The sequence below is a fragment of the Brachyhypopomus gauderio genome, unplaced genomic scaffold (assembly GCF_052324685.1).
Source record: "Brachyhypopomus gauderio isolate BG-103 unplaced genomic scaffold, BGAUD_0.2 sc638, whole genome shotgun sequence".
In the NCBI taxonomy this organism is placed as follows: domain Eukaryota; kingdom Metazoa; phylum Chordata; class Actinopteri; order Gymnotiformes; family Hypopomidae; genus Brachyhypopomus; species Brachyhypopomus gauderio.
Window position 1 is genome coordinate 1 of NW_027507458.1, and position 24,568 is coordinate 24,568.

General features: G+C 40.7%; 20 non-coding genes across 20 annotated transcripts; all 20 read right to left on the reverse strand.

The window, feature by feature from the left end:
- Positions 1-316: 316 nt before the first annotated feature.
- Positions 317-389, reverse strand: trnat-ugu (transfer RNA threonine (anticodon UGU)). Its single transcript has one exon. It is a non-coding gene; the product is annotated as a tRNA-Thr (tRNA).
- A 1,146-nt stretch (positions 390-1,535) lies between these two features.
- trnat-ugu (transfer RNA threonine (anticodon UGU)) lies at positions 1,536-1,608 on the reverse strand. The gene has a single exon. It is a non-coding gene; the product is annotated as a tRNA-Thr (tRNA).
- A 1,147-nt stretch (positions 1,609-2,755) lies between these two features.
- Positions 2,756-2,828, reverse strand: trnat-ugu (transfer RNA threonine (anticodon UGU)). Its single transcript has one exon. It is a non-coding gene; the product is annotated as a tRNA-Thr (tRNA).
- Positions 2,829-3,975: 1,147 nt separating this feature from the next.
- Positions 3,976-4,048, reverse strand: trnat-ugu (transfer RNA threonine (anticodon UGU)). Its single transcript has one exon. It is a non-coding gene; the product is annotated as a tRNA-Thr (tRNA).
- A 1,145-nt stretch (positions 4,049-5,193) lies between these two features.
- Positions 5,194-5,266, reverse strand: trnat-ugu (transfer RNA threonine (anticodon UGU)). The gene has a single exon. It is a non-coding gene; the product is annotated as a tRNA-Thr (tRNA).
- Positions 5,267-6,412: 1,146 nt separating this feature from the next.
- On the reverse strand, positions 6,413-6,485 carry trnat-ugu (transfer RNA threonine (anticodon UGU)). The gene has a single exon. It is a non-coding gene; the product is annotated as a tRNA-Thr (tRNA).
- Positions 6,486-7,631: 1,146 nt separating this feature from the next.
- trnat-ugu (transfer RNA threonine (anticodon UGU)) lies at positions 7,632-7,704 on the reverse strand. Its single transcript has one exon. It is a non-coding gene; the product is annotated as a tRNA-Thr (tRNA).
- Positions 7,705-8,850: 1,146 nt separating this feature from the next.
- Positions 8,851-8,923, reverse strand: trnat-ugu (transfer RNA threonine (anticodon UGU)). Its single transcript has one exon. It is a non-coding gene; the product is annotated as a tRNA-Thr (tRNA).
- Positions 8,924-10,069: 1,146 nt separating this feature from the next.
- trnat-ugu (transfer RNA threonine (anticodon UGU)) lies at positions 10,070-10,142 on the reverse strand. Its single transcript has one exon. It is a non-coding gene; the product is annotated as a tRNA-Thr (tRNA).
- Positions 10,143-11,287: 1,145 nt separating this feature from the next.
- trnat-ugu (transfer RNA threonine (anticodon UGU)) lies at positions 11,288-11,360 on the reverse strand. Its single transcript has one exon. It is a non-coding gene; the product is annotated as a tRNA-Thr (tRNA).
- A 1,146-nt stretch (positions 11,361-12,506) lies between these two features.
- trnat-ugu (transfer RNA threonine (anticodon UGU)) lies at positions 12,507-12,579 on the reverse strand. Its single transcript has one exon. It is a non-coding gene; the product is annotated as a tRNA-Thr (tRNA).
- A 1,146-nt stretch (positions 12,580-13,725) lies between these two features.
- trnat-ugu (transfer RNA threonine (anticodon UGU)) lies at positions 13,726-13,798 on the reverse strand. Its single transcript has one exon. It is a non-coding gene; the product is annotated as a tRNA-Thr (tRNA).
- A 1,146-nt stretch (positions 13,799-14,944) lies between these two features.
- On the reverse strand, positions 14,945-15,017 carry trnat-ugu (transfer RNA threonine (anticodon UGU)). Its single transcript has one exon. It is a non-coding gene; the product is annotated as a tRNA-Thr (tRNA).
- Positions 15,018-16,163: 1,146 nt separating this feature from the next.
- On the reverse strand, positions 16,164-16,236 carry trnat-ugu (transfer RNA threonine (anticodon UGU)). Its single transcript has one exon. It is a non-coding gene; the product is annotated as a tRNA-Thr (tRNA).
- A 1,311-nt stretch (positions 16,237-17,547) lies between these two features.
- Positions 17,548-17,620, reverse strand: trnat-ugu (transfer RNA threonine (anticodon UGU)). Its single transcript has one exon. It is a non-coding gene; the product is annotated as a tRNA-Thr (tRNA).
- Positions 17,621-18,766: 1,146 nt separating this feature from the next.
- trnat-ugu (transfer RNA threonine (anticodon UGU)) lies at positions 18,767-18,839 on the reverse strand. The gene has a single exon. It is a non-coding gene; the product is annotated as a tRNA-Thr (tRNA).
- Positions 18,840-19,985: 1,146 nt separating this feature from the next.
- Positions 19,986-20,058, reverse strand: trnat-ugu (transfer RNA threonine (anticodon UGU)). Its single transcript has one exon. It is a non-coding gene; the product is annotated as a tRNA-Thr (tRNA).
- Positions 20,059-21,204: 1,146 nt separating this feature from the next.
- trnat-ugu (transfer RNA threonine (anticodon UGU)) lies at positions 21,205-21,277 on the reverse strand. Its single transcript has one exon. It is a non-coding gene; the product is annotated as a tRNA-Thr (tRNA).
- Positions 21,278-22,423: 1,146 nt separating this feature from the next.
- Positions 22,424-22,496, reverse strand: trnat-ugu (transfer RNA threonine (anticodon UGU)). The gene has a single exon. It is a non-coding gene; the product is annotated as a tRNA-Thr (tRNA).
- Positions 22,497-23,642: 1,146 nt separating this feature from the next.
- trnat-ugu (transfer RNA threonine (anticodon UGU)) lies at positions 23,643-23,715 on the reverse strand. The gene has a single exon. It is a non-coding gene; the product is annotated as a tRNA-Thr (tRNA).
- Positions 23,716-24,568: the final 853 nt, after the last annotated feature.

Consider the following 24,568-nt stretch of genomic DNA (forward strand, 5'->3'; position numbering starts at 1 on the left):
TATTACTATGATATTGTATTATGCAGGGTATTGGCTAAGAGTAGCAAAACGAGAGTTATCAGAAGAAGGTGAAAGAGATAATCTGTGGTTGAAGTCAAGAAGAAGACAGATTATTTGGGCAGATGCATCATGATATTGTTGAACCGGTGACACCGATCATGCATTGAGAGCGCGGACAACTGCGCCCAATGAACGGCATTTTGCTTATAATTCACTTACTATTGTAAGCAAGCTTTTCATACTTTATACTATGCCGGTTTGTTTGTAGCCTGACCTTTCTTTGGATGTCCTCTTTTCTGACCTCAAAAGTTCCTAAAGGCCCCAGCGAGAATTGAACTCGCGACCCCTGGTTTACAAGACCAGTGCTCTAACCACTGAGCTATGGAGCCTTACCTGTAAGCGTTATAGTTATGTGTCATCATGAAGGGCTCACCCATTCACATACACACAACCACATCTGCACCGTCTGGTAGGTATTTAACTATGCTAATGCAGCAGTGATATATTCTATCACCCAAAAGTCACACCATTTATAAAAACACTGAATAATTTACCTCTAAATGTATATATCCTCTGAAATTGTTACAGTGTCATTTTGTGTCACAGTATACTTGTATACAGCTAAAACGACTCGAAATTTGCTTGACTTTGGCACTGGAAGGTGGTAGAATAAGTAACACCGACTACTACACCTCAGAAGTGCTCTACATGGCATTGTGGACTGGTCTACTGTGCTAGCTTTTGGATCAACTTCAAGGTGAGCTTGAACAAGTAAAAAAAATGTTCAGCTGTTTCAAACACACCTAGACAGTTGAGAAATGGTGAGATGTCAACTAAAGACAGACAAGACTCATGGGTATTGGATCCAAATCACATCAAATTTGGGTCTACCGATGATGTTCTTCCAACTCCCCAAAACAAAGTCAGTGGTTATGTGGAGATATGGGCAGTAAAATCTGGTCGCTCTCACAAAAACCTTGTATGGTCAGTGGGAAAATGGAGTGAGTTGGTTCAGACATTTCAGTTTGTTCCAATACAACTTATAAATGACCAAAATAGTGGGTGTGAAAGTTGCGCTGGACGTTTTAGACCAAAGAACCAAAATTTGGTCCTACCAAAACAGGAGGTCTAAGTCTCTGGTTGAATTTCTTTGCTGTGTGAAAACACGTGTTTGGAGAGGTCAAACCTTTGGACCAATTACAGGCAGTTGTGGGAAGGCTATTACTATGATATTGTATTATGCAGGGTATTGGCTAAGAGTAGCAAAACGAGAGTTATCAGAAGAAGGTGAAAGAGATAATCTGTGGTTGAAGTCAAGAAGAAGACAGATTATTTGGGCAGATGCATCATGATATTGTTGAACCGGTGACACCGATCATGCATTGAGAGCGCGGACAACTGCGCCCAATGAACGGCATTTTGCTTATAATTCACTTACTATTGTAAGCAAGCTTTTCATACTTTATACTATGCCGGTTTGTTTGTAGCCTGACCTTTCTTTGGATGTCCTCTTTTCTGACCTCAAAAGTTCCTAAAGGCCCCAGCGAGAATTGAACTCGCGACCCCTGGTTTACAAGACCAGTGCTCTAACCACTGAGCTATGGAGCCTTACCTGTAAGCGTTATAGTTATGTGTCATCATGAAGGGCTCACCCATTCACATACACACAACCACATCTGCACCGTCTGGTAGGTATTTAACTATGCTAATGCAGCAGTGATATATTCTATCACCCAAAAGTCACACCATTTATAAAAACACTGAATAATTTACCTCTAAATGTATATATCCTCTGAAATTGTTACAGTGTCATTTTGTGTCACAGTATACTTGTATACAGCTAAAACGACTCGAAATTTGCTTGACTTTGGCACTGGAAGGTGGTACAATAAGTAACACCGACTACTACACCTCACAAGTGCTCTACATGGCATTGTGGACTGGTCTACTGTGCTAGCTTTTGGATCAACTTCAAGGTGAGCTTGAACAAGTCAAAAAATGTTCAGCTGTTTCAAACACACCTAGACAGTTTGAGAAATGGTGAGATGTCAACTAAAGACAGACAAGACTCATGGGTATTGGATCCAAATCACATCAAATATTGGGTCTACCGATGATGTTCTTCCAACTCCCCAAAACAAAGTCAGTGGTTATGTGGAGATATGGGCAGTAAAATCTGGTCGCTCTCACAAAAACCTTGTATGGTCAGTGGGAAGGTGGAGTGAGTTGGTTCAGACATTTCAGTTTGTTCCAATACAACTTATAAATGACCAAAATAGTGGGTGTGAAAGTTGCGCTGGACGTTTTAGACCAAAGAACCAAAATTTGGTCCTACCAAAACAGGAGGTCTAAGTCTATGGTTGAATTTCTTTGCTGTGTGAAAACACGTGTTTGGATAGGTCAAACCTTTGGACCAATTACAGGCAGTTGTGGGAAGGCTATAACTATGATATTGTATTATGCAGGGTATTGGCTAAGAGTAGCAAAACGAGAGTTATCAGAAGAAGGTGAAAGAGATAATCTTTGGTTGAAGTCAAGAAGAAGACAGATTATTTGGGCAGATGCATCATGATATTGTTGAACAGGTGACACCGATCATGCATGGAGAGTGCGGACAACTGCGCCCAATGAACGGCATTTTGCTTATAATTCACTTACTATTGTAAGCAAGCTTTTCATACTTTATACTATGCCGGTTTGTTTGTAGACTGACCTTTCTTTGGATGTCCTCTTTTCTGACCTCAAAAGTTCCTAAAGGCCCCAGCGAGAATTGAACTCGCAACCCCTGGTTTACAAGACCAGTGCTCTAACCACTGAGCTATGGAGCCTTACCTGTAAGCATTATAGTTATGTGTCATCATGAAGGGCTCACCCATTCACATACACACAACCACATCTGCACCGTCTGGTAGGTATTTAACTATGCTAATGCAGCAGTGATATATTATATCACCCAAAAGTCACACCATTTATAAAAACACTGAATAATTTACCTCTAAATGTATATATCCTCTGAAATTGTTACAGTGTCATTTTGTGTCACAGTATACTTGTATACAGCTAAAACGACTCGAAATTTGCTTGACTTTGGCACTGGAAGGTGGTAGAATAAGTAACACCGACTACTACACCTCACAAGTGCTCTACATGGCATTGTGGACTGGTCTACTGTGCTAGCTTTTGGATCAACTTCAAGGTGAGCTTGAACAAGTCAAAAAATGTTCAGCTGTTTCAAACACACCTAGACAGTTTGAGAAATGGTGAGATGTCAACTAAAGACAGACAAGACTCATGGGTATTGGATCCAAATCACATCAAATTTGGGTCTACCGATGATGTTCTTCCAACTCCCCAAAACAAAGTCAGTGGTTATGTGGAGATATGGACAGTAAAATCTGGTCGCTCTCACAAAAACCTTGTATGGTCAGTGGGAAGGTGGAGTGAGTTGGTTCAGACATTTCAGTTTGTTCCAATACAACTTATAAATGACCAAAATAGTGGGTGTGAAAGTTGCGCTGGACGTTTTAGACCAAAGAACCAAAATTTGGTCCTACCAAAACAGGAGGTCTAAGTCTCTGGTTGAATTTCTTTGCTGTGTGAAAACACGTGTTTGGAGAGGTCAAACCTTTGGACCAATTACAGGCAGTTGTGGGAAGGCAATTACTATGATATTGTATTATGCAGGGTATTGGCTAAGAGTAGCAAAACGAGAGTTATCAGAAGAAGGTGAAAGAGATAATCTGTGGTTGAAGTCAAGAAGAAGACAGATTATTTTGGGCAGATGCATCATGATATTGTTGAACCGGTGACACCGATCATGCATTGAGAGTGCGGACAACTGCGCCCAATGAACGGCATTTTGCTTATAATTCACTTACTATTGTAAGCAAGCTTTTCATACTTTATACTATGACGGTTTGTTTGTAGACTGACCTTTCTTTGGATGTCCTCTTTTCTGACCTCAAAAGTTCCTAAAGGCCCCAGCGAGAATTGAACTCGCAACCCCTGGTTTACAAGACCAGTGCTCTAACCACTGAGCTATGGAGCCTTACCTGTAAGCATTATAGTTATGTGTCATCATGAAGGGCTCACCCATTCACATACACACAACCACATCGCACCGTCTGGTAGGTATTTAACTATGCTAATGCAGCAGTGATATATTCTATCACCCAAAAGTCACACCATTTATAAAAACACTGAATAATTTACCTCTAAATGTATATATCCTCTGAAATTGTTACAGTGTCATTCTGTGTCACAGTATACTTGTATACAGCTAAAACGACTCGAAATTTGCTTGACTTTGGCACTGGAAGGTGGTAGAATAAGTAACACCGACTACTACACCTCACAAGTGCTCTACATGGCATTGTGGACTGGTCTACTGTGCTAGCTTTTGGATCAACTTCAAGGTGAGCTTGAACAAGTCAAAAAATGTTCAGCTGTTTCAAACACACCTAGACAGTTTGAGAAATGGTGAGATGTCAACTAAAGACAGACAAGACTCATGGGTATTGGATCCAAATCACATCAAATTTGGGTCTACCGATGATGTTCTTCCAACTCCCCAAAACAAAGTCAGTGGTTATGTGGAGATATGGGCAGTAAAATCTGGTCGCTCTCACAAAAACCTTGTATGGTCAGTGGGAAGGTGGAGTGAGTTGGTTCAGACATTTCAGTTTGTTCCAATACAACTTATAAATGACCAAAATAGTGGGTGTGAAAGTTGCGCTGGACGTTTTAGACCAAAGAACCAAAATTTGGTCCTACCAAAACAGGAGGTCTAAGTCTCTGGTTGACTTTCTTTGCTGTGTGAAAACACGTGTTTGGAGAGGTCAAACCTTTGGACCAATTACAGGCAGTTGTGGGAAGGCTATTACTATGATATTGTATTATGCAGGGTATTGGCTAAGAGTAGCAAAACGAGAGTTATCAGAAGAAGGTGAAAGAGATAATCTGTGGTTGAAGTCAAGAAGAAGACAGATTATTTGGGCAGATGCATCATGATATTGTTGAACCGGTGACACCGATCATGCATTGAGAGCGCGGACAACTGCGCCCAATGAACGGCATTTTGCTTATAATTCACTTACTATTGTAAGCAAGCTTTTCATACTTTATACTATGCCGGTTTGTTTGTAGCCTGACCTTTCTTTGGATGTCCTCTTTTCTGACCTCAAAAGTTCCTAAAGGCCCCAGCGAGAATTGAACTCGCGACCCCTGGTTTACAAGACCAGTGCTCTAACCACTGAGCTATGGAGCCTTACCTGTAAGTGTTATAGTTATGTGTCATCATGAAGGGCTCACCCATTCACATACACACAACCACATCTGCACCGTCTGGTAGGTATTTAACTATGCTAATGCAGCAGTGATATATTCTATCACCCAAAAGTCACACCATTTATAAAAACACTGAATAATTTACCTCTAAATGTATATATCCTCTGAAATTGTTACAGTGTCATTTTGTGTCACAGTATACTTGTATACAGCTAAAACGACTCGAAATTTGCTTGACTTTGGCACTGGAAGGTGGTAGAATAAGTAACACCGACTACTACACCTCACAAGTGCTCTACATGGCATTGTGGACTGGTCTACTGTGCTAGCTTTTGGATCAACTTCAAGGTGAGCTTGAACAAGTAAAAAAATGTTCAGCTGTTTCAAACACACCTAGACAGTTTGAGAAATGGTGAGATGTCAACTAAAGACAGACAAGACTCATGGGTATTGGATCCAAATCACATCAAATTTGGGTCTACCGATGATGTTCTTCCAACTCACCAAAACAAAGTCAGTGGTTATGTGGAGATATGGGCAGTAAAATCTGGTCGCTCTCACAAAAACCTTGTATGGTCAGTGGGAAGGTGGAGTGAGTTGGTTCAGACATTTCAGTTTGTTCCAATACAACTTATAAATGACCAAATTAGTGGGTGTGAAAGTTGCGCTGGACGTTTTAGACCAAAGAACCAAAATTTGGTCCTACCAAAACAGGAGGTCTAAGTCTATGGTTGAATTTCTTTGCTGTGTGAAAACACGTGTTTGGATAGGTCAAACCTTTGGACCAATTACAGGCAGTTGTGGGAAGGCTATGACTATGATATTGTATTATGCAGGGTATTGGCTAAGAGTAGCAAAACGAGAGTTATCAGAAGAAGGTGAAAGAGATAATCTTTGGTTGAAGTCAAGAAGAAGACAGATTATTTGGGCAGATGCATCATGATATTGTTGAACAGGTGACACCGATCATGCATGGAGAGTGCGGACAACTGCGCCCAATGAACGGCATTTTGCTTATAATTCACTTACTATTGTAAGCAAGCTTTTCATACTTTATACTATGCCGGTTTGTTTGTAGACTGACCTTTCTTTGGATGTCCTCTTTTCTGACCTCAAAAGTTCCTAAAGGCCCCAGCGAGAATTGAACTCGCGACCCCTGGTTTACAAGACCAGTGCTCTAACCACTGAGCTATGGAGCCTTACCTATAAGCATTATAGTTATGTGTCATCATGAAGGGCTCACCCATTCACATACACACAACCACATCTGCACCGTCTGGTAGGTATTTAACTATGCTAATGCAGCAGTGATATATTATATCACCCAAAAGTCACACCATTTATAAAAACACTGAATAATTTACCTCTAAATGTATATATCCTCTGAAATTGTTACAGTGTCATTTTGTGTCACAGTATACTTGTATACAGCTAAAACGACTCGAAATTTGCTTGACTTTGGCACTGGAAGGTGGTAGAATAAGTAACACCGACTACTACACCTCACAAGTGCTCTACATGGCATTGTGGACTGGTCTACTGTGCTAGCTTTTGGATCAACTTCAAGGTGAGCTTGAACAAGTCAAAAAATGTTCAGCTGTTTCAAACACACCTAGACAGTTTGAGAAATGGTGAGATGTCAACTAAAGACAGACAAGACTCATGGGTATTGGATCCAAATCACATCAAATTTGGATCTACCGATGATGTTCTTCCAACTCCCCAAAACAAAGTCAGTGGTTATGTGGAGATATGGGCAGTAAAATCTGGTCGCTCTCACAAAAACCTTGTATGGTCAGTGGGAAGGTGGAGTGAGTTGGTTCAGACATTTCAGTTTGTTCCAATACAACTTATAAATGACCAAAATAGTGGGTGTGAAAGTTGCGCTGGACGTTTTAGACCAAAGAACCAAAATTTGGTCCTACCAAAACAGGAGGTCTAAGTCTATGGTTGAATTTCTTTGCTGTGTGAAAACACGTGTTTGGATAGGTCAAACCTTTGGACCAATTACAGGCAGTTGTGGGAAGGCTATGACTATGATATTGTATTATGCAGGGTATTGGCTAAGAGTAGCAAAACGAGAGTTATCAGAAGAAGGTGAAAGAGATAATCTTTGGTTGAAGTCAAGAAGAAGACAGATTATTTGGGCAGATGCATCATGATATTGTTGAACAGGTGACACCGATCATGCATGGAGAGTGCGGACAACTGCACCCAATGAACAGCATTCTGCTTATAATTCACTTACTATTGTAAGCAAGCTTTTCATACTTTATACTATGCCGGTTTGTTTGTAGACTGACCTTTCTTTGGATGTCCTCTTTTCTGACCTCAAAAGTTCCTAAAGGCCCCAGCGAGAATTGAACTCGCAACCCCTGGTTTACAAGACCAGTGCTCTAACCACTGAGCTATGGAGCCTTACCTGTAAGCATTATAGTTATGTGTCATCATGAAGGGCTCACCCATTCACATACACACAACCACATCTGCACCGTCTGGTAGGTATTTAACTATGCTAATGCAGCACTGATATATTATATCACCCAAAAGTCACACCATTTATAAAAACACTGAATAATTTACCTCTAAATGTATATATCCTCTGAAATTGTTACAGTGTCATTTTGTGTCACAGTATACTTGTATACAGCTAAAACGACTCGAAATTTGCTTGACTTTGGCACTGGAAGGTGGTAGAATAAGTAACACCGACTACTACACCTCACAAGTGCTCTACATGGCATTGTGGACTGGTCTACTGTGCTAGCTTTTGGATCAACTTCAAGGTGAGCTTGAACAAGTAAAAAAATGTTCAGCTGTTTCAAACACACCTAGACAGTTTGAGAAATGGTGAGATGTCAACTAAAGACAGACAAGACTCATGGGTATTGGATCCAAATCACATCAAATTTGGGTCTACCGATGATGTTCTTCCAACTCCCCAAAACAAAGTCAGTGGTTATGTGGAGATATGGACAGTAAAATCTGGTCGCTCTCACAAAAACCTTGTATGGTCAGTGGGAAGGTGGAGTGAGTTGGTTCAGACATTTCAGTTTGTTCCAATACAACTTATAAATGACCAAAATAGTGGGTGTGAAAGTTGCGCTGGACGTTTTAGACCAAAGAACCAAAATTTGGTCCTACCAAAACAGGAGGTCTAAGTCTCTGGTTGAATTTCTTTGCTGTGTGAAAACACGTGTTTGGAGAGGTCACACCTTTGTACCAATTACAGGCAGTTGTGGGAAGGCTATTACTATGATATTGTATTATGCAGGGTATTGGCTAAGAGTAGCAAAACGAGAGTTATCAGAAGAAGGTGAAAGAGATAATCTTTGGTTGAAGTCAAGAAGAAGACAGATTATTTGGGCAGATGCATCATGATATTGTTGAACAGGTGACACCGATCATGCATGGAGAGTGCGGACAACTGCGCCCAATGAACGGCATTTTGCTTATAATTCACTTACTATTGTAAGCAAGCTTTTCATACTTTATACTATGCCGGTTTGTTTGTAGACTGACCTTTCTTTGGATGTCCTCTTTTCTGACCTCAAAAGTTCCTAAAGGCCCCAGCGAGAATTGAACTCGCAACCCCTGGTTTACAAGACCAGTGCTCTAACCACTGAGCTATGGAGCCTTACCTGTAAGCATTATAGTTATGTGTCATCATGAAGGGCTCACCCATTCACATACACACAACCACATCTGCACCGTCTGGTAGGTATTTAACTATGCTAATGCAGCAGTGATATATTATATCACCCAAAAGTCACACCATTTATAAAAACACTGAATAATTTACCTCTAAATGTATATATCCTCTGAAATTGTTACAGTGTCATTTTGTGTCACAGTATACTTGTATACAGCTAAAACGACTCGAAATTTGCTTGACTTTGGCACTGGAAGGTGGTAGAATAAGTAACACCGACTACTACACCTCACAAGTGCTCTACATGGCATTGTGGACTGGTCTACTGTGCTAGCTTTTGGATCAACTTCAAGGTGAGCTTGAACAAGTCAAAAAATGTTCAGCTGTTTCAAACACACCTAGACAGTTTGAGAAATGGTGAGATGTCAACTAAAGACAGACAAGACTCATGGGTATTGGATCCAAATCACATCAAATTTGGGTCTACCGATGATGTTCTTCCAACTCCCCAAAACAAAGTCAGTGGTTATGTGGAGATATGGACAGTAAAATCTGGTCGCTCTCACAAAAACCTTGTATGGTCAGTGGGAAGGTGGAGTGAGTTGGTTCAGACATTTCAGTTTGTTCCAATACAACTTATAAATGACCAAAATAGTGGGTGTGAAAGTTGCGCTGGACGTTTTAGACCAAAGAACCAAAATTTGGTCCTACCAAAACAGGAGGTCTAAGTCTCTGGTTGAATTTCTTTGCTGTGTGAAAACACGTGTTTGGAGAGGTCAAACCTTTGGACCAATTACAGGCAGTTGTGGGAAGGCAATTACTATGATATTGTATTATGCAGGGTATTGGCTAAGAGTAGCAAAACGAGAGTTATCAGAAGAAGGTGAAAGAGATAATCTGTGGTTGAAGTCAAGAAGAAGACAGATTATTTGGGCAGATGCATCATGATATTGTTGAACCGGTGACACCGATCATGCATTGAGAGTGCGGACAACTGCGCCCAATGAACGGCATTTTGCTTATAATTCACTTACTATTGTAAGCAAGCTTTTCATACTTTATACTATGACGGTTTGTTTGTAGACTGACCTTTCTTTGGATGTCCTCTTTTCTGACCTCAAAAGTTCCTAAAGGCCCCAGCGAGAATTGAACTCGCAACCCCTGGTTTACAAGACCAGTGCTCTAACCACTGAGCTATGGAGCCTTACCTGTAAGCATTATAGTTATGTGTCATCATGAAGGGCTCACCCATTCACATACACACAACCACATCGCACCGTCTGGTAGGTATTTAACTATGCTAATGCAGCAGTGATATATTCTATCACCCAAAAGTCACACCATTTATAAAAACACTGAATAATTTACCTCTAAATGTATATATCCTCTGAAATTGTTACAGTGTCATTCTGTGTCACAGTATACTTGTATACAGCTAAAACGACTCGAAATTTGCTTGACTTTGGCACTGGAAGGTGGTAGAATAAGTAACACCGACTACTACACCTCACAAGTGCTCTACATGGCATTGTGGACTGGTCTACTGTGCTAGCTTTTGGATCAACTTCAAGGTGAGCTTGAACAAGTCAAAAAATGTTCAGCTGTTTCAAACACACCTAGACAGTTTGAGAAATGGTGAGATGTCAACTAAAGACAGACAAGACTCATGGGTATTGGATCCAAATCACATCAAATTTGGGTCTACCGATGATGTTCTTCCAACTCCCCAAAACAAAGTCAGTGGTTATGTGGAGATATGGGCAGTAAAATCTGGTCGCTCTCACAAAAACCTTGTATGGTCAGTGGGAAGGTGGAGTGAGTTGGTTCAGACATTTCAGTTTGTTCCAATACAACTTATAAATGACCAAAATAGTGGGTGTGAAAGTTGCGCTGGACGTTTTAGACCAAAGAACCAAAATTTGGTCCTACCAAAACAGGAGGTCTAAGTCTCTGGTTGACTTTCTTTGCTGTGTGAAAACACGTGTTTGGAGAGGTCAAACCTTTGGACCAATTACAGGCAGTTGTGGGAAGGCTATTACTATGATATTGTATTATGCAGGGTATTGGCTAAGAGTAGCAAAACGAGAGTTATCAGAAGAAGGTGAAAGAGATAATCTGTGGTTGAAGTCAAGAAGAAGACAGATTATTTGGGCAGATGCATCATGATATTGTTGAACCGGTGACACCGATCATGCATTGAGAGCGCGGACAACTGCGCCCAATGAACGGCATTTTGCTTATAATTCACTTACTATTGTAAGCAAGCTTTTCATACTTTATACTATGCCGGTTTGTTTGTAGCCTGACCTTTCTTTGGATGTCCTCTTTTCTGACCTCAAAAGTTCCTAAAGGCCCCAGCGAGAATTGAACTCGCGACCCCTGGTTTACAAGACCAGTGCTCTAACCACTGAGCTATGGAGCCTTACCTGTAAGTGTTATAGTTATGTGTCATCATGAAGGGCTCACCCATTCACATACACACAACCACATCTGCACCGTCTGGTAGGTATTTAACTATGCTAATGCAGCAGTGATATATTCTATCACCCAAAAGTCACACCATTTATAAAAACACTGAATAATTTACCTCTAAATGTATATATCCTCTGAAATTGTTACAGTGTCATTTTGTGTCACAGTATACTTGTATACAGCTAAAACGACTCGAAATTTGCTTGACTTTGGCACTGGAAGGTGGTAGAATAAGTAACACCGACTACTACACCTCACAAGTGCTCTACATGGCATTGTGGACTGGTCTACTGTGCTAGCTTTTGGATCAACTTCAAGGTGAGCTTGAACAAGTAAAAAAATGTTCAGCTGTTTCAAACACACCTAGACAGTTTGAGAAATGGTGAGATGTCAACTAAAGACAGACAAGACTCATGGGTATTGGATCCAAATCACATCAAATTTGGGTCTACCGATGATGTTCTTCCAACTCACCAAAACAAAGTCAGTGGTTATGTGGAGATATGGGCAGTAAAATCTGGTCGCTCTCACAAAAACCTTGTATGGTCAGTGGGAAGGTGGAGTGAGTTGGTTCAGACATTTCAGTTTGTTCCAATACAACTTATAAATGACCAAATTAGTGGGTGTGAAAGTTGCGCTGGACGTTTTAGACCAAAGAACCAAAATTTGGTCCTACCAAAACAGGAGGTCTAAGTCTATGGTTGAATTTCTTTGCTGTGTGAAAACACGTGTTTGGATAGGTCAAACCTTTGGACCAATTACAGGCAGTTGTGGGAAGGCTATGACTATGATATTGTATTATGCAGGGTATTGGCTAAGAGTAGCAAAACGAGAGTTATCAGAAGAAGGTGAAAGAGATAATCTTTGGTTGAAGTCAAGAAGAAGACAGATTATTTGGGCAGATGCATCATGATATTGTTGAACAGGTGACACCGATCATGCATGGAGAGTGCGGACAACTGCGCCCAATGAACGGCATTTTGCTTATAATTCACTTACTATTGTAAGCAAGCTTTTCATACTTTATACTATGCCGGTTTGTTTGTAGACTGACCTTTCTTTGGATGTCCTCTTTTCTGACCTCAAAAGTTCCTAAAGGCCCCAGCGAGAATTGAACTCGCGACCCCTGGTTTACAAGACCAGTGCTCTAACCACTGAGCTATGGAGCCTTACCTATAAGCATTATAGTTATGTGTCATCATGAAGGGCTCACCCATTCACATACACACAACCACATCTGCACCGTCTGGTAGGTATTTAACTATGCTAATGCAGCAGTGATATATTATATCACCCAAAAGTCACACCATTTATAAAAACACTGAATAATTTACCTCTAAATGTATATATCCTCTGAAATTGTTACAGTGTCATTTTGTGTCACAGTATACTTGTATACAGCTAAAACGACTCGAAATTTGCTTGACTTTGGCACTGGAAGGTGGTAGAATAAGTAACACCGACTACTACACCTCACAAGTGCTCTACATGGCATTGTGGACTGGTCTACTGTGCTAGCTTTTGGATCAACTTCAAGGTGAGCTTGAACAAGTCAAAAAATGTTCAGCTGTTTCAAACACACCTAGACAGTTTGAGAAATGGTGAGATGTCAACTAAAGACAGACAAGACTCATGGGTATTGGATCCAAATCACATCAAATTTGGATCTACCGATGATGTTCTTCCAACTCCCCAAAACAAAGTCAGTGGTTATGTGGAGATATGGGCAGTAAAATCTGGTCGCTCTCACAAAAACCTTGTATGGTCAGTGGGAAGGTGGAGTGAGTTGGTTCAGACATTTCAGTTTGTTCCAATACAACTTATAAATGACCAAAATAGTGGGTGTGAAAGTTGCGCTGGACGTTTTAGACCAAAGAACCAAAATTTGGTCCTACCAAAACAGGAGGTCTAAGTCTATGGTTGAATTTCTTTGCTGTGTGAAAACACGTGTTTGGATAGGTCAAACCTTTGGACCAATTACAGGCAGTTGTGGGAAGGCTATGACTATGATATTGTATTATGCAGGGTATTGGCTAAGAGTAGCAAAACGAGAGTTATCAGAAGAAGGTGAAAGAGATAATCTTTGGTTGAAGTCAAGAAGAAGACAGATTATTTGGGCAGATGCATCATGATATTGTTGAACAGGTGACACCGATCATGCATGGAGAGTGCGGACAACTGCACCCAATGAACAGCATTCTGCTTATAATTCACTTACTATTGTAAGCAAGCTTTTCATACTTTATACTATGCCGGTTTGTTTGTAGACTGACCTTTCTTTGGATGTCCTCTTTTCTGACCTCAAAAGTTCCTAAAGGCCCCAGCGAGAATTGAACTCGCGACCCCTGGTTTACAAGACCAGTGCTCTAACCACTGAGCTATGGAGCCTTACCTGTAAGCGTTATAGTTATGTGTCATCATGAAGGGCTCACCCATTCACATACACACAACCACATCTGCACCGTCTGGTAGGTATTTAACTATGCTAATGCAGCAGTGATATATTCTATCACCCAAAAGTCACACCATTTATAAAAACACTGAATAATTTACCTCTAAATGTATATATCCTCTGAAATTGTTACAGTGTCATTTTGTGTCACAGTATACTTGTATACAGCTAAAACGACTCGAAATTTGCTTGACTTTGGCACTGGAAGGTGGTAGAATAAGTAACACCGACTACTACACCTCACAAGTGCTCTACATGGCATTGTGGACTGGTCTACTGTGCTAGCTTTTGGATCAACTTCAAGGTGAGCTTGAACAAGTCAAAAAATGTTCAGCTGTTTCAAACACACCTAGACAGTTTGAGAAATGGTGAGATGTCAACTAAAGACAGACAAGACTCATGGGTATTGGATCCAAATCACATCAAATTTGGGTCTACCGATGATGTTCTTCCAACTCCCCAAAACAAAGTCAGTGGTTATGTGGAGATATGGGCAGTAAAATCTGGTCGCTCTCACAAAAACCTTGTATGGTCAGTGGGAAGGTGGAGTGAGTTGGTTCAGACATTTCAGTTTGTTCCAATACAACTTATAAATGACCAAAATAGTGGGTGTGAAAGTTGCGCTGGACGTTTTAGACCAAAGAACCAAAATTTGGTCCTACCAAAACAGGAGGTCTAAGTCTATGGTTGAATTTCTTTGCTGTGTGAAAACACGTGTTTGGATAGGTCAAACCTTTGGACCAATTACAGGCAGTTGTGGGAAGGCTATGACTATGATATTGTATTATGCAGGGTATTGGCTAAGAGTAGCAAAACGAGAGTTATCAGAAGAAGGTGAAAGAGATAATCTTTGGTTGAAGTCAAGAAGAAGACAGATTATTTGGGCAGATGCATCATGATATTGTTGAACAGGTGACACCGATCATGCATGGAGAGTGCGGACAACTGCGCCCAATGAACGGCATTTTGCTTATAATTCACTTACTATTGTAAGCAAGCTTTTCATACTTTATACTATGCCGGTTTGTTTGTAGCCTGACCTTTCTTTGGATGTCCTCTTTTCTGACCTCAAAAGTTCCTAAAGGCCCTAGTGAGAATTGAACTTGCGACCCCTGGTTTACAAGACCAGTGCTCTAACCACTGAGCTATGGAGCCTTACCTGTAAGCATCATAGTTATGTGTCATCATGAAGGGCTCACCCATTCACATACACACAACCACATCTGCACCGTCTGGTAGGTATTTAACTATGCTAATGCAGCAGTGATATATTCTATCACCCAAAAGTCACACCATTTATAAAAACACTGAATAATTTACCTCTAAATGTATATATCCTCTGAAATTGTTACAGTGTCATTCTTTGTCACAGTATACTTGTATACAGCTAAAACGACTCGAAATTTGCTTGACTTTGGCACTGGAAGGTGGTAGAATAAGTAACACCGACTACTACACCTCACAAGTGCTCTACATGGCATTGTGGACTGGTCTACTGTGCTAGCTTTTGGATCAACTTCAAGGTGAGCTTGAACAAGTCAAAAAATGTTCAGCTGTTTCAAACACACCTAGACAGTTTGAGAAATGGTGAGATGTCAACTAAAGACAGACAAGACTCATGGGTATTGGATCCAAATCACATCAAATTTGGATCTACCGATGATGTTCTTCCAACTCCCCAAAACAAAGTCAGTGGTTATGTGGAGATATGGGCAGTAAAATCTGGTCGCTCTCACAAAAACCTTGTATGGTCAGTGGGAAGGTGGAGTGAGTTGGTTCAGACATTTCAGTTTGTTCCAATACAACTTATAAATGACCAAAATAGTGGGTGTGAAAGTTGCGCTGGACGTTTTAGACCAAAGAACCAAAATTTGGTCCTACCAAAACAGGAGGTCTAAGTCTCTGGTTGAATTTCTTTGCTGTGTGAAAACACGTGTTTGGAGAGGTCAAACCTTTGGACCAATTACAGGCAGTTGTGGGAAGGCTATTACTATGATATTGTATTATGCAGGGTATTGGCTAAGAGTAGCAAAACGAGAGTTATCAGAAGAAGGTGAAAGAGATAATCTGTGGTTGAAGTCAAGAAGAAGACAGATTATTTGGGCAGATGCATCATGATATTGTTGAACCGGTGACACCGATCATGCATTGAGAGCGCGGACAACTGCGCCCAATGAACGGCATTTTGCTTATAATTCACTTACTATTGTAAGCAAGCTTTTCATACTTTATACTATGCCGGTTTGTTTGTAGCCTGACCTTTCTTTGGATGTCCTCTTTTCTGACCTCAAAAGTTCCTAAAGGCCCCAGCGAGAATTGAACTCGCGACCCCTGGTTTACAAGACCAGTGCTCTAACCACTGAGCTATGGAGCCTTACCTGTAAGCGTTATAGTTATGTGTCATCATGAAGGGCTCACCCATTCACATACACACAACCACATCTGCACCGTCTGGTAGGTATTTAACTATGCTAATGCAGCAGTGATATATTCTATCACCCAAAAGTCACACCATTTAAAAAAACACTGAATAATTTACCTCTAAATGTATATATCCTCTGAAATTGTTACAGTGTCATTTTGTGTCACAGTATACTTGTATACAGCTAAAACGACTCGAAATTTGCTTGACTTTGGCACTGGAAGGTGGTAGAATAAGTAACACCGACTACTACACCTCACAAGTGCTCTACATGGCATTGTGGACTGGTCTACTGTGCTAGCTTTTGGATCAACTTCAAGGTGAGCTTGAACAAGTCAAAAAATGTTCAGCTGTTTCAAACACACCTAGACAGTTTGAGAAATGGTGAGATGTCAACTAAAGACAGACAAGACTCATGGGTATTGGATCCAAATCACATCAAATTTGGATCTACCGATGATGTTCTTCCAACTCCCCAAAACAAAGTCAGTGGTTATGTGGAGATATGGGCAGTAAAATCTGGTCGCTCTCACAAAAACCTTGTATGGTCAGTGGGAAGGTGGAGTGAGTTTGTTCAGACATTTCAGTTTGTTCCAATACAACTTATAAATGACCAAAATAGTGGGTGTGAAAGTTGCGCTGGACGTTTTAGACCAAAGAACCAAAATTTGGTCCTACCAAAACAGGAGGTCTAAGTCTATGGTTGAATTTCTTTGCTGTGTGAAAACACGTGTTTGGATAGGTCAAACCTTTGGACCAATTACAGGCAGTTGTGGGAAGGCTATGACTATGATATTGTATTATGCAGGGTATTGGCTAAGAGTAGCAAAACGAGAGTTATCAGAAGAAGGTGAAAGAGATAATCTTTGGTTGAAGTCAAGAAGAATACAGATTATTTGGGCAGATGCATCATGATATTGTTGAACAGGTGACACCGATCATGCATGGAAAGTGCGGACAACTGCGCCCAATGAACGGCATTTTGCTTATAATTCACTTACTATTGTAAGCAAGCTTTTCATACTTTATACCACGGATGTAATTTTGGGGGGGGACGGGGGGGACATGTCCCCCCCACTTTTTCAAAAGCTGGTGTTGGTCCCCCTCAGTTTTTACGGTTAAAACCAAATATTTAAATAGCGACGAATCCATGTCCCCCCCACTTTTTAAATCAAAATTACGTCCATGCTTTATACTATGCCGGTTTGTTTGTAGACTGACCTTTCTTTGGATGTCCTCTTTTCTGACCTCAAAAGTTCCTAAAGGCCCCAGCGAGAATTGAACTCGCGACCCCTGGTTTACAAGACCAGTGCTCTAACCACTGAGCTATGGAGCCTTACCTGTAAGTGTTATAGTTATGTGTCATCATGAAGGGCTCACCCATTCACATACACACAACCACATCTGCACCGTCTGGTAGGTATTTAACTATGCTAATGCAGCAGTGATATATTCTATCACCCAAAAGTCACACCATTTATAAAAACACTGAATAATTTACCTCTAAATGTATATATCCTCTGAAATTGTTACAGTGTCATTTTGTGTCACAGTATACTTGTATACAGCTAAAACGACTCGAAATTTGCTTGACTTTGGCACTGGAAGGTGGTAGAATAAGTAACACCGACTACTACACCTCACAAGTGCTCTACATGGCATTGTGGACTGGTCTACTGTGCTAGCTTTTGGATCAACTTCAAGGTGAGCTTGAACAAGTCAAAAAATGTTCAGCTGTTTCAAACACACCTAGACAGTTTGAGAAATGGTGAGATGTCAACTAAAGACAGACAAGACTCATGGGTATTGGATCCAAATCACATCAAATTTGGATCTACCGATGATGTTCTTCCAACTCCCCAAAACAAAGTCAGTGGTTATGTGGAGATATGGGCAGTAAAATCTGGTCGCTCTCACAAAAACCTTGTATGGTCAGTGGGAAGGTGGAGTGAGTTGGTTCAGACATTTCAGTTTGTTCCAATACAACTTATAAATGACCAAAATAGTGGGTGTGAAAGTTGCGCTGGACGTTTTAGACCAAAGAACCAAAATTTGGTCCTACCAAAACAGGAGGTCTAAGTCTCTGGTTGAATTTCTTTGCTGTGTGAAAACACGTGTTTGGAGAGGTCAAACCTTTGGACCAATTACAGGCAGTTGTGGGAAGGCTATTACTATGATATTGTATTATGCAGGGTATTGGCTAAGAGTAGCAAAACGAGAGTTATCAGAAGAAGGTGAAAGAGATAATCTGTGGTTGAAGTCAAGAAGAAGACAGATTATTTGGGCAGATGCATCATGATATTGTTGAACAGGTGACACCGATCATGCATGGAGAGTGCGGACAACTGCGCCCAATGAACAGCATTTTGCTTATAATTCACTTACTATTGTAAGCAAGCTTTTCATACTTTATACTATGCCGGTTTGTTTGTAGACTGACCTTTCTTTGGATGTCCTCTTTTCTGACCTCAAAAGTTCCTAAAGGCCCCAGCGAGAATTGAACTCGCAACCCCTGGTTTACAAGACCAGTGCTCTAACCACTGAGCTATGGAGCCTTACCTGTAAGCATTATAGTTATGTGTCATCATGAAGGGCTCACCCATTCACATACACACAACCACATCTGCACCGTCTGGTAGGTATTTAACTATGCTAATGCAGCACTGATATATTATATCACTCAAAAGTCACACCATTTATAAAAACACTGAATAATTTACCTCTAAATGTATATATCCTCTGAAATTGTTACAGTGTCATTTTGTGTCACAGTATACTTGTATACAGCTAAAACGACTCGAAATTTGCTTGACTTTGGCACTGGAAGGTGGTAGAATAAGTAACACCGACTACTACACCTCACAAGTGCTCTACATGGCATTGTGGACTGGTCTACTGTGCTAGCTTTTGGATCAACTTCAAGGTGAGCTTGAACAAGTAAAAAAATGTTCAGCTGTTTCAAACACACCTAGACAGTTTGAGAAATGGTGAGATGTCAACTAAAGACAGACAAGACTCATGGGTATTGGATCCAAATCACATCAAATTTGGGTCTACCGATGATGTTCTTCCAACTCCCCAAAACAAAGTCAGTGGTTATGTGGAGATATGGACAGTAAAATCTGGTCGCTCTCACAAAAACCTTGTATGGTCAGTGGGAAGGTGGAGTGAGTTGGTTCAGACATTTCAGTTTGTTCCAATACAACTTATAAATGACCAAAATAGTGGGTGTGAAAGTTGCGCTGGACGTTTTAGACCAAAGAACCAAAATTTGGTCCTACCAAAACAGGAGGTCTAAGTCTCTGGTTGAATTTCTTTGCTGTGTGAAAACACGTGTTTGGAGAGGTCACACCTTTGTACCAATTACAGGCAGTTGTGGGAAGGCTATTACTATGATATTGTATTATGCAGGGTATTGGCTAAGAGTAGCAAAACGAGAGTTATCAGAAGAAGGTGAAAGAGATAATCTGTGGTTGAAGTCAAGAAGAAGACAGATTATTTGGGCAGATGCATCATGATATTGTTGAACCGGTGACACCGATCATGCATTGAGAGCGGGGACAACTGCGCCCAATGAACGGCATTTTGCTTATAATTCACTTACTATTGTAAGCAAGCTTTTCATACTTTATACTATGCCGGTTTGTTTGTAGCCTGACCTTTCTTTGGATGTCCTCTTTTCTGACCTCAAAAGTTCCTAAAGGCCCCAGCGAGAATTGAACTCGCGACCCCTGGTTTACAAGACCAGTGCTCTAACCACTGAGCTATGGAGCCTTACCTGTAAGCGTTATAGTTATGTGTCATCATGAAGGGCTCACCCATTCACATACACACAACCACATCTGCACCGTCTGGTAGGTATTTAACTATGCTAATGCAGCAGTGATATATTCTATCACCCAAAAGTCACACCATTTATAAAAACACTGAATAATTTACCTCTAAATGTATATATCCTCTGAAATTGTTACAGTGTCATTTTGTGTCACAGTATACTTGTATACAGCTAAAACGACTCGAAATTTGCTTGACTTTGGCACTGGAAGGTGGTAGAATAAGTAACACCGACTACTACACCTCACAAGTGCTCTACATGGCATTGTGGACTGGTCTACTGTGCTAGCTTTTGGATCAACTTCAAGGTGAGCTTGAACAAGTAAAAAAATGTTCAGCTGTTTCAAACACACCTAGACAGTTTGAGAAATGGTGAGATGTCAACTAAAGACAGACAAGACTCATGGGTATTGGATCCAAATCACATCAAATTTGGGTCTACCGATGATGTTCTTCCAACTCCCCAAAACAAAGTCAGTGGTTATGTGGAGATATGGGCAGTAAAATCTGGTCGCTCTCACAAAAACCTTGTATGGTCAGTGGGAAGGTGGAGTGAGTTGGTTCAGACATTTCAGTTTGTTCCAATACAACTTATAAATGACCAAAATAGTGGGTGTGAAAGTTGCGCTGGACGTTTTAGACCAAAGAACCAAAATTTGGTCCTACCAAAACAGGAGGTCTAAGTCTCTGGTTGAATTTCTTTGCTGTGTGAAAACACGTGTTTGGAGAGGTCACACCTTTGTACCAATTACAGGCAGTTGTGGGAAGGCTATTACTATGATATTGTATTATGCAGGGTATTGGCTAAGAGTAGCAAAACGAGAGTTATCAGAAGAAGGTGAAAGAGATAATCTGTGGTTGAAGTCAAGAAGAAGACAGATTATTTGGGCAGATGCATCATGATATTGTTGAACCGGTGACACCGATCATGCATTGAGAGCGCGGACAACTGCGCCCAATGAACGGCATTTTGCTTATAATTCACTTACTATTGTAAGCAAGCTTTTCATACTTTATACTATGCCGGTTTGTTTGTAGACTGACCTTTCTTTGGATGTCCTCTTTTCTGACCTCAAAAGTTCCTAAAGGCCCCAGCGAGAATTGAACTCGCGACCCCTGGTTTACAAGACCAGTGCTCTAACCACTGAGCTATGGAGCCTTACCTGTAAGCGTTATAGTTATGTGTCATCATGAAGGGCTCACCCATTCACATACACACAACCACATCTGCACCGTCTGGTAGGTATTTAACTATGCTAATGCAGCAGTGATATATTATATCACCCAAAAGTCACACCATTTATAAAAACACTGAATAATTTACCTCTAAATGTATATATCCTCTGAAATTGTTACAGTGTCATTTTGTGTCACAGTATACTTGTATACAGCTAAAACGACTCGAAATTTGCTTGACTTTGGCACTGGAAGGTGGTAGAATAAGTAACACCGACTACTACACCTCACAAGTGCTCTACATGGCATTGTGGACTGGTCTACTGTGCTAGCTTTTGGATCAACTTCAAGGTGAGCTTGAACAAGTAAAAAAATGTTCAGCTGTTTCAAACACACCTAGACAGTTTGAGAAATGGTGAGATGTCAACTAAAGACAGACAAGACTCATGGGTATTGGATCCAAATCACATCAAATTTGGGTCTACCGATGATGTTCTTCCAACTCCCCAAAACAAAGTCAGTGGTTATGTGGAGATATGGGCAGTAAAATCTGGTCGCTCTCACAAAAACCTTGTATGGTCAGTGGGAAGGTGGAGTGAGTTGGTTCAGACATTTCAGTTTGTTCCAATAGAACTTATAAATGACCAAAATAGTGGGTGTGAAAGTTGTGCTGGACGTTTTAGACCAAAGAACCAAAATTTGGTCCTACCAAAACAGGAGGTCTAAGTCTCTGGTTGAATTTCTTTGCTGTGTGAAAACACGTGTTTGGAGAGGTCACACCTTTGTACCAATTACAGGCAGTTGTGGGAAGGCTATTACTATGATATTGTATTATGCAGGGTATTGGCTAAGAGTAGCAAAACGAGAGTTATCAGAAGAAGGTGAAAGAGATAATCTGTGGTTGAAGTCAAGAAGAAGACAGATTATTTGGGCAGATGCATCATGATATTGTTGAACCGGTGACACCGATCATGCATTGAGAGCGCGGACAACTGCGCCCAATGAACGGCATTTTGCTTATAATTCACTTACTATTGTAAGCAAGCTTTTCATACTTTATACTATGCCGGTTTGTTTGTAGCCTGACCTTTCTTTGGATGTCCTCTTTTCTGACCTCAAAAGTTCCTAAAGGCCCCAGCGAGAATTGAACTCGCGACCCCTGGTTTACAAGACCAGTGCTCTAACCACTGAGCTATGGAGCCTTACCTGTAAGCGTTATAGTTATGTGTCATCATGAAGGGCTCACCCATTCACATACACACAACCACATCTGCACCGTCTGGTAGGTATTTAACTATGCTAATGCAGCAGTGATATATTCTATCACCCAAAAGTCACACCATTTATAAAAACACTGAATAATTTACCTCTAAATGTATATATCCTCTGAAATTGTTACAGTGTCATTTTGTGTCACAGTATACTTGTATACAGCTAAAACGACTCGAAATTTGCTTGACTTTGGCACTGGAAGGTGGTAGAATAAGTAACACCGACTACTACACCTCACAAGTGCTCTACATGGCATTGTGGACTGGTCTACTGTGCTAGCTTTTGGATCAACTTCAAGGTGAGCTTGAACAAGTCAAAAAATGTTCAGCTGTTTCAAACACACCTAGACAGTTTGAGAAATGGTGAGATGTCAACTAAAGACAGACAAGACTCATGGGTATTGGATCCAAATCACATCAAATTTGGGTCTACCGATGATGTTCTTCCAACTCCCCAAAACAAAGTCAGTGGTTATGTGGAGATATGGGCAGTAAAATCTGGTCGCTCTCACAAAAACCTTGTATGGTCAGTGGGAAAATGGAGTGAGTTGGTTCAGACATTTCAGTTTGTTCCAATACAACTTATAAATGACCAAAATAGTGGGTGTGAAAGTTGCGCTGGACGTTTTAGACCAAAGAACCAAAATTTGGTCCTACCAAAACAGGAGGTCTAAGTCTCTGGTTGAATTTCTTTGCTGTGTGAAAACACGTGTTTGGAGAGGTCAAACCTTTGGACCAATTACAGGCAGTTGTGGGAAGGCTATTACTATGATATTGTATTATGCAGGGTATTGGCTAAGAGTAGCAAAACGAGAGTTATCAGAAGAAGGTGAAAGAGATAATCTGTGGTTGAAGTCAAGAAGAAGACAGATTATTTGGGCAGATGCATCATGATATTGTTGAACCGGTGACACCGATCATGCATTGAGAGCGCGGACAACTGCGCCCAATGAACGGCATTTTGCTTATAATTCACTTACTATTGTAAGCAAGCTTTTCATACTTTATACTATGCCGGTTTGTTTGTAGCCTGACCTTTCTTTGGATGTCCTCTTTTCTGACCTCAAAAGTTCCTAAAGGCCCCAGCGAGAATTGAACTCGCGACCCCTGGTTTACAAGACCAGTGCTCTAACCACTGAGCTATGGAGCCTTACCTGTAAGCGTTATAGTTATGTGTCATCATGAAGGGCTCACCCATTCACATACACACAACCACATCTGCACCGTCTGGTAGGTATTTAACTATGCTAATGCAGCAGTGATATATTCTATCACCCAAAAGTCACACCATTTATAAAAACACTGAATAATTTACCTCTAAATGTATATATCCTCTGAAATTGTTACAGTGTCATTTTGTGTCACAGTATACTTGTATACAGCTAAAACGACTCGAAATTTGCTTGACTTTGGCACTGGAAGGTGGTAGAATAAGTAACACCGACTACTACACCTCACAAGTGCTCTACATGGCATTGTGGACTGGTCTACTGTGCTAGCTTTTGGATCAACTTCAAGGTGAGCTTGAACAAGTCAAAAAATGTTCAGCTGTTTCAAACACACCTAGACAGTTTGAGAAATGGTGAGATGTCAACTAAAGACAGACAAGACTCATGGGTATTGGATCCAAATCACATCAAATTTGGGTCTACCGATGATGTTCTTCCAACTCCCCAAAACAAAGTCAGTGGTTATGTGGAGATATGGGCAGTAAAATCTGGTCGCTCTCACAAAAACCTTGTATGGTCAGTGGGAAGGTGGAGTGAGTTGGTTCAGACATTTCAGTTTGTTCCAATAGAACTTATAAATGACCAAAATAGTGGGTGTGAAAGTTGTGCTGGACGTTTTAGACCAAAGAACCAAAATTTGGTCCTACCAAAACAGGAGGTCTAAGTCTCTGGTTGAATTTCTTTGCTGTGTGAAAACACGTGTTTGGAGAGGTCACACCTTTGTACCAATTACAGGCAGTTGTGGGAAGGCTATTACTATGATATTGTATTATG